Below are 12,681 nucleotides of genomic sequence, written 5' to 3' on the forward strand. Positions count from 1 at the left end.
ACCCTGCGCAGACACGCCACAGTCTGGGATGTCGTTAATTTCCCTCGTCTAATTAAACTAAGAAAAGAAATGAAAATACTTAAAGGGACATGGGGTCGACATCCGGGTACGCGAAAATAAATTTCAATAACTAATCGTTTTGATTCTGTACCCAGTCAGAGCTGTCGCCTCCATGAACATTGTAAGCTAGCCTGAGTAGGTAACGTGAAGAAAGAAAAAAAAATCTCACGGAGTGGTACATTCTATTTTTAAAACCGACCAGAAGATATGATTCACTACAGCCCTGTTGTCTAACTACTATTGTCTTTTCATAATTTATTATTCAATATGTCTAGTCAGCGATTATATGATGCTACCCATTCTATCAGATGGTATTACTATGGTTGATTACTATTATGACACATAAACTACAAAGTATTACCGTAGTCCGACTATATATCGCCCTCCGGTCCGCGTGATATTATGGTGCAGGGGTCAGAACCTGAGATGTTTGTAGTTACACGTATCTATTCAATATCTATATATCAACACGCGGCGAAGTATTCACTGGGCTACTATATATTTAACTATATGGGTGTCCTATATTCTATATTCATTTACTACAATATTCATATACTTATTAATATTCATATTCACATTAATATTCATTTGCCACGACGCTATATTCTACAAACACCCTGTTTCCTCTATCTACGCCCAGCCTATTTACACATTTCATCATAATACTTTAAAATCTATAATCACTACAAACATTTTCCCATTCCGATCACCGCACGACAACCTCACTCGAACCCAAGACTCTTTTATCACACACACAATACTATGTAATACTCGGTAGCTTTATTAGGAACGAAAGAAAAAAAAATCCTATGTATGTTCACTGAAAATAGAATTATCTGCGATAATGTCTAATGTTTATAAAATTCTGCATCAACAATGAAATTCTACAGCCACGAAGAAAACTGGACATTTAATATATTTTCAAAGCGAAGAACTAGCATCATATCGCCCGACTTCTGTTAAAAATTTACGTATTGTTTATTTATTTAAATATTTAGATTTCTAGACTATGCAGAATGTTGAAACTTTCAGAATATATTAATTTTGGGTCACTTGACCTAACTGTACATTCATATGGGCTGTGAATTATACCTTCTAGGTTTTATTTCGGAAAGAAAGGTCAATTTCATGAAAACTAAATCACTAAGCACCTCGACGGAAGAATGGCGGTTAGTACTGACTTTTGACACTAGGGCTAGCGACGATATAATGAACCCTTGAACAACTGAATGTGACCTTGTACACGGAATTATTATACTATATTACGTTCACTTAATGACGGAGTAATAAAAATTTATCGCATAGTAAATACTACACTGTCCAACACACTCTTTCATCACTTAATTATCACTATCACTGATACTACATTACAAATATACACATACTACTCGAACTACAAGACACATCATGCCACATTCATACTACACACTACATTAATACATGTTATACTAATAAATATACACAGAAATCATTCAGATTTTACCATGTTAAATCGGCTCTATGAAAGGTAACGAAAGGAAAGAAATGAACAGGGCCAACTGGCCCTTATATTTACTAAATCATATTCTTTACTCGACCTATTTAATCGATGCCCTGAGGGGACATATCGGAGTATTAGCTAGCAATAGGACCCCTGCCCTGAAGGGGCAGGAACCCGGAACAAACTGAATGTTCAACTCATCCCGCTGGAAGCCGTACTCCCAATTTGGGAGTCAGATAGGAGCCCCTACTGTAAATTTACACGTGCATTATTCTACCTATCTTAACTACAAAGAAATTAAATACCGCCATGTATGAAAAAAAAAATCACGTACTAACTACACAGACAGATTACTGAACGGACAGGGGGGCAAGCCTAACGTAACTCTAACAGGAATAGTTTTAAGGATAAAAGTATTTAAAGGGAAAAAACACCACTCTTCCGAAACTGTCTGTGGATATTTAAGAACCACTAGCAAACTGATGCACTTCGTGGAACCTGTCCATCACTCATTATATCTGCTCAACATGGCGTTGCAATGTTGCACTTCCTATTTCAGTTCAGTTTTAGTATGAAATTTAATAGTTTTTGGCTCCTAGAGACTTCCAACGATTTTAGGTTAAAAAACTCCCAAATATTACCTTGTTTGCAGTTTTCTCACTCCGTTGCGACCTTTTAAGCTCGACGATCGAAATCTGGCTGTTGTCAGCAAGATTTTCCGGCTTGGAATGGAATAATTGCGCCCTAATATCATAGCGTGGGTTTATCAGCCAATCAAAACTAAGCATTTTGGCGGTGGGGCTTTGAAACGAATAAAATTTGGTAAAATCTGGATTAAACTAGATTTTAGAAGGACCTAGGTATCTAAAAGAGAGGTGAAGGGTGGTCCTGAAAATTCTGTCGAATTTTAGATTGGTTATTTGATCTGGAAAGTTTCGTCCAATAGTGGATCTATATTTTCGGATAGCACTGACACCGTAAGAATTGTAATAATCCATTTACATATACATATGCAAGACTTATAACTAATTTAAAATATAAATAAAGATATTGATTCCCAAAACTATCATTCCCAATGAATTTTTTACAGTTTTTTCATGTTAATTTGAAATAGAATAACAAATAAAATTACGAATTATATGAACAGCCAGAAATTTTTTGTTAAACATCAAGTACAGTCGGTGCAAAAAATTTCGGGCACCCTCCTATTAAAAACATAATTTCATTAGACTGTAATGGCATATTACAGTTCCCCGGCGTCGTTAAAAAAAATTTTGTTTGAATAACAAAATTTTGTTGAATAGAATTAACATGTATTAATACTAATAAACTAACTACTCACTCATACACTCATACACTCATACACTCAAATGAGACAGTGTAACATTCACTTTGGGTATTGAGATAGAAGTTCCCGTTTTTTGTCCTCGGTACAGTTGAAAAGCTTAAGATTTTGGAAATTGTGAGTTCACCTTTTAGGTAGCAGGAAAACACGAGGTAACCAGTTCGCAATGTTCCCATCGAAAGTGGGAAAATGTTCAATATCCCGGAGGGACACTTTAGAGCTCACGCTAACATGAGTAGGGGAATAGTTACTGGGAATTAACATATTCTCCTGCACGATCGGAGTCGTCACCGGATTTACCACCGACGACGTAGTAGCGGTGTTATAACTACCCATGTAAGTGAAAGGGATTCTGTTGGTCGTATTGAGTATGTTGGGCTCCATCCCCGGACCAATCGCACCCATGAACAACGACTCAGAATGGCACCCATCTCCTTTTCCCGGCAACACGCTATGTGATTGTATACCTCCATGTAAGGAGGGAGCACTCACGCTAGTGACCGTAGTCGTCACAACACTCGACTGATTCGGCACACTATTAGAATTGAACCACGACTTTGGTTCTGACCGATGCATAGGGTAGTGCGTCGCAATATCCCGTGCATCAACCGACATTAAATTTTCTTTTCCTGCGCTACGGGTAGTTGTAGCGGGTAATATTTCTGAGAAATCGCTACCGGGGAAAGTATAGGTTACCTCTGATTTTTCGCGACTAGATTTTGTCATTTCTTTTCGAATATTTACTATGTCATTTTGAATTTTCGAAACTTTCTGGTCAGTTACTTCCAGTTCGGTTTTCAATGATAAGTCTGACAAGGTTGACTTTAAACTATCAATTTCGGCCTGCTGTGTTTCTAGTTTATTGTCGATTTTATGTAATTTTGTATCCATTTCTTCAATTTCAGAATTTACATGATCTAATTTACTTTCAGTCTCCTGCTGAAGTTGCTTTATGGACTGTTGAGCCTCGCATCTGACCAAATCGATGTCAGTAGACGTTTGCTCTCTCAATTTGTTTATTGAGGAAGCAAAGTCCAAACATATGTTGTCTATTTTGTGAGTTAATACTTCGAATCGAGATTCGGTTTCTCGGTTCGAGGCATCTATTTTTTCATTCATTTCCCGGCTATTCTTATTCATTTCACGTCTCATCTCCAGGCTATTTTCATCTATTTTTTCATTTATTTCGCGTCTCATTTCCCGGCTATTTTCATTCATTTCGCGTCTCATTTCCTGTAGCATTTGTTGCAATGAAAGGAGGAGAGCGTCATTATTAGATGACACAGTCTTCCTTTGCTCCTCTTTGGGTTTATCACCAATTGGATCCCCATCTCTTTCATCATCATCGAGGTCAGATATCTCCACTGGAGATATTTGGCCTCGGTTCTTCGGGGTACTATACCCTCGTTCACCGTCCGAATCGGGATGTTCATTTTCTTTTTCAGAGGATAAACTCATGGGTTCACGCGACTGGTGGAGCTTCCCCTCACATTCTTTACAATATTTGACTATCTCACCAGCCCGGACCTTTTCTGCATTTTCCGCAGTATCCTCTAAATTAATACAACTGAAATGAATCCATTTCAGCCCACATTCGTGACACCTCACTAGCCTACGAGAGACGCGAGCTCTTTTCTCACTACTTTCTAATGTACATTGCGTACATGAGACTTCCGCGTTCTCGTGTGATACTACTTCCCTATTGGTTGCCATAGTTTCCATATAAAAAGACACAATATAAACACATGCAATTATATCCTTATAAACTAACAATACTTATTAATCAGGTACTATTCATAAATTAAGGGACTCCTATCTAATTCCCTCCTTGGGTCAACTTCCAGCATTTTCAAATTTTAGAAGTCACTTTAGCAAATTCCTTCATTTCCCCCTTTCTACAGAGAGAGACAAAGATAGCAGAACAGCCAATGACTATAATTATTTAATCTCACTGTAACTTTTGATTATGCACCTTTTGTGGCCAAGTCAATATGTGCTCGATCCTAAACAGTGTTTAATAAATAATTTCAGATTCGTTACCAGGGAAAACAATTGTTTCCATGGTAACTGTCCGATGTCAACGGTCGCCAATATTGAAAGAAAACTTCTGTCCGTTGCCATAGAAACCGCCGTTTCCAGGGCAACAGATCCTGTCACGGTTAGCCAAAATTGAAAGAAAATACGTAAAAAATTAACGAAGATAAAAGAGCTAATGTAGAGGAGTCGCTACAAATTAATTTTCTTTAACGAGGACGATTACTAAACATCACCTACTGATTGAAATCCAGATTATTTTCCAATAGAGTAACTTCCAATAAACCTTTTGTTATTGTTAATTATTCCATATCGGACTCCCGAAGAAAACTCATCGAAACAACTTATTGACCGTGCCAATAGCGACTACTCTCAATCATGACTCCGTTTTCTTTCATTTAGAAATAGGAAAGAAAGAGAAGAAAGTAGAAGGGTAAAAGAAGGAGGTAGGTAAAGAAGAAAGAAAAGAAATAGGGTATTTTAATGAGAAACAGATTACTGGATAATTCCGGAAATATAGTAAAAGGTCGGGAAAGTCGTTGAAAGATGAATCATTCTAAATGTTATTAACAACTAATCAATTTTGGAATGCTTCGGAATAGACACATGTTCCCTCATACCACCCAGACCTAGCTCCAGGCACCACGATCATGGGGTTGCCCAGACCTAGACCTGGAAATGAGAAAAGTGAAATTTAATTCTTTGTAAAGTTATTCCAACCGGTGATTGATAACTATCCAGCATCTGAACTCTGTCCTCTAGGATCGACCACACATATGAATTAGCCAAGAGGGAAAAAAAAAATCAAACTTATTAACTCAATATAAATTTATGTATCGCATCAATAAAAGTCTCAACTTCCTGGAAGAAAGATGTCGTATTTAGGCTTATCCTGCTATTTTTGCTTCACTCCTCGAGCCGATTTAAACCGTTAGTGACGGTCCTTCATGACCTAGGTTATTTACCTTAACACATATATTAAAACATGACACATATATTACAGATGTTAATATGACAAATGATATCACTAAAATTGCTTATATTAAATCTATCATGCATTCACTCGCTCACTCACTCAGGACAGTGTATATATGGTTAAAGGAAACCAACTAACTACAAGGGTACAAATAGTTTATTACATTCATAGTGAAAAAAGAAAGACAAACATATAATTATGAAGAAAATATTAAAAGTACAAGTTCTTGGTTATATATTAATAGAGTACATAGTATTAAATTTTAGTAAGTTTTTATATATTCAATCATATTGACAAATGAAAAAGAAAGAAAAACAAAAAGAAAATAATTACACGTATCATATCTTAGGCATGCTAAAGCAAAATGATGATTTGCGACATACGCAAAAGAAAAAAACTTATTTCACTTAAAAAAAAATTGGACGAAGAGGAAAGAAAAAAAAAACTTTTTGGTGTATTAGAACTTATATGAGTCTCTACCTCACGTCGAGATATTAAAATATTAATAATTTCGAGCGTCCAAATCACAACTCACGCACTAGTCGTAGTGTCCAAAACGTTTCGCTCCATTTAACTTAGTTTGTGGTCATTTATATATATCTCTATATGCATATATATATATATCTATTGGTTTACAAAACCATTCGTCGTCTATATTTGGTTTGTAACTGGTAACAGTTTATATCTGCAATCGCACACTGCTACGTCTATACCCATCTAGGGATTTCGAGAAAATAACTTTCACTAGAGGAAGTTTCTCCTCTTAGACGGTCTATTTCCAAATTTATTAATCGAATAATTTCAAGTTATTTATCCAACACTGGGACACTTCACGAGACCTTTCATTAGGATCACTTTCGTATATGTTTATACATGGTTCGGATTAAAAAAAAAATGATCTTCCACAGGTGTACGGAGTATGATGGTTCAAATTGAGGATAAAAAAAAACTGGTCAAGTCACAGGATACACATGTAGGTGAGAAGGATTCAAGGTGCACTTTCCACAATGGTTTTAGGTTAATTGTCCAGGGATAATATTTGTTATGATGGGGGTTACGTTTAGACCTGCCGATATTTTTTCAATGCATGCCATTATATAATTACAGAGGTTATCACTTACATTGATTCAGAAGAAAAGGAAAATTACTTAAGTGCACGGCGGTATTCTTAACAAAATCTACATTCTTAAATTCGTCGGAAGACTTCTGGTAAACTATAGCAACCAATACACGTCTAGGGGGGACAGACACGAGCGCTCTTACATATATTCATAATACATTTAATATCATACTTTTACTTTAACATCATATTCACATACTAATTACACATATATTTCGAAGTATTTATTTCTCTCTCTATATATATATATATTTATAATAAATGCGCACACATTTAAATTAATCACCCCAACAATAAAATTTTTCAAGGTTGCAACATTGTCCAAGAAAACAAATGACTTCCAACATTACATTTGGAAACAAATTAACTTTTATCTGATACCGCGCGTCTATAAATTTTTAACTTTTATATAATCAATTCGTGTTTAAATCATAAAGGAAAAAAAAACTTTGTGAGGCAGGCACGTAACACAGAGCATTTCTAGATATAACTAGGTAAATCAAAATACAATTTCTGGGCCCAGGTTAACTACAAGGTAATTGAAAACCAAAACAGAAAGGAAAGTGACCAATGGATTAAAAAGAAACTTAAGAGGAACGACGGTGAAAGAACGTAATCGAAGTGTCGTCAAATACTAAGTCTTTGTTCATTTCAGCGATAGGTCAAAATGTGATGGAGGACCCAATCATTATCTACTCCATTCATGAATCGTGTCTTGCAACGTCTCAGCTGGTAATTTCAGATCAGAGTTGTACGTTAAATAAATCGTAAGCAACAAGTTCAAACTCTTGGGGGGGGGGAAGGTTGAAAAAATTTAAAAAAACTTGAAGAAATGAAGACAGAGAGAGAGATAGAGAAGAAGGAAGACGAAGAATAGGGGCGCCAAAGACTTAAGTGAGAAATAACTAACGCTACAAAGTTAGAAGTCGAATTTCGCTCTCAACAAAATCCATAGCCAAAATATTCTTAACATGCCAGAAAGGGTGGTCTACTCAAATACGTAGACTCAAGGGGCGTCCTGCTGCCAAGGATGCAAGTTCTGTGTCCATCAGATCCCAATCCCACAAGAGTTGGCTTGTAAGATTGAAATCCGATCCCCGTATCCGGCCCAGACCAGCAGGATAAAAGGAGAGGGGGAAAGGGACCAGGTAACTGCGTCCCCAATTTTGAAATCTCTAAGTAAAAAAAATATTCGACCCCTTAGAAAAACTAAGAAGGTTCGAGGACAGTAATGAAACTAGAATAGAAGTATTATCTAAGATATCCCTAACTAATGATTTGCCGAAATAAAAAAAAAATTAAATAAACTGAATTTTGGATCGGTGATTTCTATTGCCAAACTTCACCGATAGCTACCCTGCGCAGACACGCCACAGTCTGGGATGTCGTTAATTTCCCTCGTCTAATTAAACTAAGAAAAGAAATGAAAATACTTAAAGGGACATGGGGTCGACATCCGGGTACGCGAAAATAAATTTCAATAACTAATCGTTTTGATTCTGTACCCAGTCAGAGCTGTCGCCTCCATGAACATTGTAAGCTAGCCTGAGTAGGTAACGTGAAGAAAGAAAAAAAAATCTCACGGAGTGGTACATTCTATTTTTAAAACCGACCAGAAGATATGATTCACTACAGCCCTGTTGTCTAACTACTATTGTCTTTTCATAATTTATTATTCAATATGTCTAGTCAGCGATTATATGATGCTACCCATTCTATCAGATGGTATTACTATGGTTGATTACTATTATGACACATAAACTACAAAGTATTACCGTAGTCCGACTATATATCGCCCTCCGGTCCGCGTGATATTATGGTGCAGGGGTCAGAACCTGAGATGTTTGTAGTTACACGTATCTATTCAATATCTATATATCAACACGCGGCGAAGTATTCACTGGGCTACTATATATTTAACTATATGGGTGTCCTATATTCTATATTCATTTACTACAATATTCATATACTTATTAATATTCATATTCACATTAATATTCATTTGCCACGACGCTATATTCTACAAACACCCTGTTTCCTCTATCTACGCCCAGCCTATTTACACATTTCATCATAATACTTTAAAATCTATAATCACTACAAACATTTTCCCATTCCGATCACCGCACGACAACCTCACTCGAACCCAAGACTCTTTTATCACACACACAATACTATGTAATACTCGGTAGCTTTATTAGGAACGAAAGAAAAAAAAATCCTATGTATGTTCACTGAAAATAGAATTATCTGCGATAATGTCTAATGTTTATAAAATTCTGCATCAACAATGAAATTCTACAGCCACGAAGAAAACTGGACATTTAATATATTTTCAAAGCGAAGAACTAGCATCATATCGCCCGACTTCTGTTAAAAATTTACGTATTGTTTATTTATTTAAATATTTAGATTTCTAGACTATGCAGAATGTTGAAACTTTCAGAATATATTAATTTTGGGTCACTTGACCTAACTGTACATTCATATGGGCTGTGAATTATACCTTCTAGGTTTTATTTCGGAAAGAAAGGTCAATTTCATGAAAACTAAATCACTAAGCACCTCGACGGAAGAATGGCGGTTAGTACTGACTTTTGACACTAGGGCTAGCGACGATATAATGAACCCTTGAACAACTGAATGTGACCTTGTACACGGAATTATTATACTATATTACGTTCACTTAATGACGGAGTAATAAAAAATTTATCGCATAGTAAATACTACACTGTCCAACACACTCTTTCATCACTTAATTATCACTATCACTGATACTACATTACAAATATACACATACTACTCGAACTACAAGACACATCATGCCACATTCATACTACACACTACATTAATACATGTTATACTAATAAATATACACAGAAATCATTCAGATTTTACCATGTTAAATCGGCTCTATGAAAGGTAACGAAAGGAAAGAAATGAACAGGGCCAACTGGCCCTTATATTTACTAAATCATATTCTTTACTCGACCTATTTAATCGATGCCCTGAGGGGACATATCGGAGTATTAGCTAGCAATAGGACCCCTGCCCTGAAGGGGCAGGAACCCGGAACAAACTGAATGTTCAACTCATCCCGCTGGAAGCCGTACTCCCAATTTGGGAGTCAGATAGGAGCCCCTACTGTAAATTTACACGTGCATTATTCTACCTATCTTAACTACAAAGAAATTAAATACCGCCATGTATGAAAAAAAAAAATCACGTACTAACTACACAGACAGATTACTGAACGGACAGGGGGGCAAGCCTAACGTAACTCTAACAGGAATAGTTTTAAGGATAAAAGTATTTAAAGGGAAAAAACACCACTCTTCCGAAACTGTCTGTGGATATTTAAGAACCACTAGCAAACTGATGCACTTCGTGGAACCTGTCCATCACTCATTATGTCTGCTCAACATGGCGTTGCAATGTTGCACTTCCTATTTCAGTTCAGTTTTAGTATGAAATTTAATAGTTTTTGGCTCCTAGAGACTTCCAACGATTTTAGGTTAAAAAACTCCCAAATATTACCTTGTTTGCAGTTTTCTCACTCCGTTGCGACCTTTTAAGCTCGACGATCGAAATCTGGCTGTTGTCAGCAAGATTTTCCGGCTTGGAATGGAATAATTGCGCCCTAATATCATAGCGTGGGTTTATCAGCCAATCAAAACTAAGCATTTTGGCGGTGGGGCTTTGAAACGAATAAAATTTGGTAAAATCTGGATTAAACTAGATTTTAGAAGGACCTAGGTATCTAAAAGAGAGGTGAAGGGTGGTCCTGAAAATTCTGTCGAATTTTAGATTGGTTATTTGATCTGGAAAGTTTCGTCCAATAGTGGATCTATATTTTCGGATAGCACTGACACCGTAAGAATTGTAATAATCCATTTACATATACATATGCAAGACTTATAACTAATTTAAAATATAAATAAAGATATTGATTCCCAAAACTATCATTCCCAATGAATTTTTTACAGTTTTTTCATGTTAATTTGAAATAGAATAACAAATAAAATTACGAATTATATGAACAGCCAGAAATTTTTTGTTAAACATCAAGTACAGTCGGTGCAAAAAATTTCGGGCACCCTCCTATTAAAAACATAATTTCATTAGACTGTAATGGCATATTACAGTGTTGATTTTGTGTGCTATCACTTCTGTAGTTCTTCAATAAAACTATTTATTAACTGTGCTGAAAGTAACATCCTAAAATTCTTGGATGGATGTTAACTTCCACTGTTCTTTTGGCCAATACTTCATCTAATGTCAGACCTCCTCAATAATTAGATTCACATCCCCACAACAAATAACTCTGTGGCAAGACAAATGAATTTTGAGAAATGTGTATCGAGACTTATGGCTTTCAAAAGGACAAGGGGGCGCGGTGTCTCAGTGGTAGAGCGTTCATCTCCGATGCTTGGGGTCCCCTGGTTCGATCCCAGCTCGCGCCGTGTGGACTTTGTGGTGGACAAACACCGTGCTCGTGGGTTTTCCCGGGGTTCTCCCATTTCCTCCCACTTTCTTCATTCCACTATTTCATTCATCTCTCATCATCACCGTCTCCTTTAGCATAACCGGCATAATTGTGGGACGTAAAACTGAAAGATTTCATTTCATTTCTTTTTTTTCAAAAGGACATCTTAATATGTCTCTCTGCTCTCGCCGTCATACACCAGTTACTGATATCCACATTGGCTCAAAGCTATATTAACACCTGTAAGTACTGTCTACTACCTAGGTTCCGTATCACAAGGTAAAGGATGAATCAGTATTCTTGTCAAAAATGGACAATTGCAGTGAAAGGAAAATGGGAGTAACAAGAATAATAGGAATGAAGATTCATGCACACCACTTTATTACTTATATTTTATATTAATTACAGCATAGCATCAACATCTTGCTGACCAACCAGTAGCATTGTGTTTCAAGTGTGGAAATAAGTTTCTCCCAGATTGAGCAGCCACATTTTAAGAAATGCAGATACCCCGATATTTGAATATTGTCACATCCGTCCGGGATGAATCCGACTTCAGGTATTCCAATTTGCAATGCTCTCAGACACTCAATTGGACTTGCTCTGTGTGAGACTAATTTGAAAGATTGTTTTTTCCCAACACATATTTAGTCTTCTGGATCAGAAATCGTGAAAAGGGGTTCTTTAGAATTCATTTCTTTTTTTCTTTCTTTTTATTTTTTTAATGTGTGATCTCAAAGCAAACTTTTCTTCATAACGACAGTCTCACTGAGGACATCATCTTGATCAATTGTTTGTCAGATCAAGAACTTCGATGCAACTTTTCTTTCCGCTTTACTTTGCACTCCGTACGACGTTATACAAGGAATGTCATTCCTGAGCTATCTGCAAGGAATCTGACTGGAATCACCGAATAAAGACTAATGTTTTACCACCCAATTTCATAAGTTTCTGTATACAATAGTTCCTTGCAGCCTTTCTTTACCGTGAGGCTGGGGGCGAGATGGCTCAGTAGAAGAGCGTTCACCTCCTGTGCTTGGGGTCTATGGTTCGATCCTAGCTCGCACCGTGTGGACTTTGTGGTGGACGAACACCGTGCTCGTGGGTTTTCTCGGGGTTCTTCCGTTTCCTGCCACTTTCTTCATTCCACTATTTCACTCATCTCTGATCATCACCGTCT

This window comes from Thermobia domestica, chromosome 8 (genome assembly GCF_964235325.1).
Source record: "Thermobia domestica chromosome 8, izTheDome1.hap1.1, whole genome shotgun sequence".
In the NCBI taxonomy this organism is placed as follows: Eukaryota; Metazoa; Arthropoda; class Insecta; order Zygentoma; family Lepismatidae; genus Thermobia; species Thermobia domestica.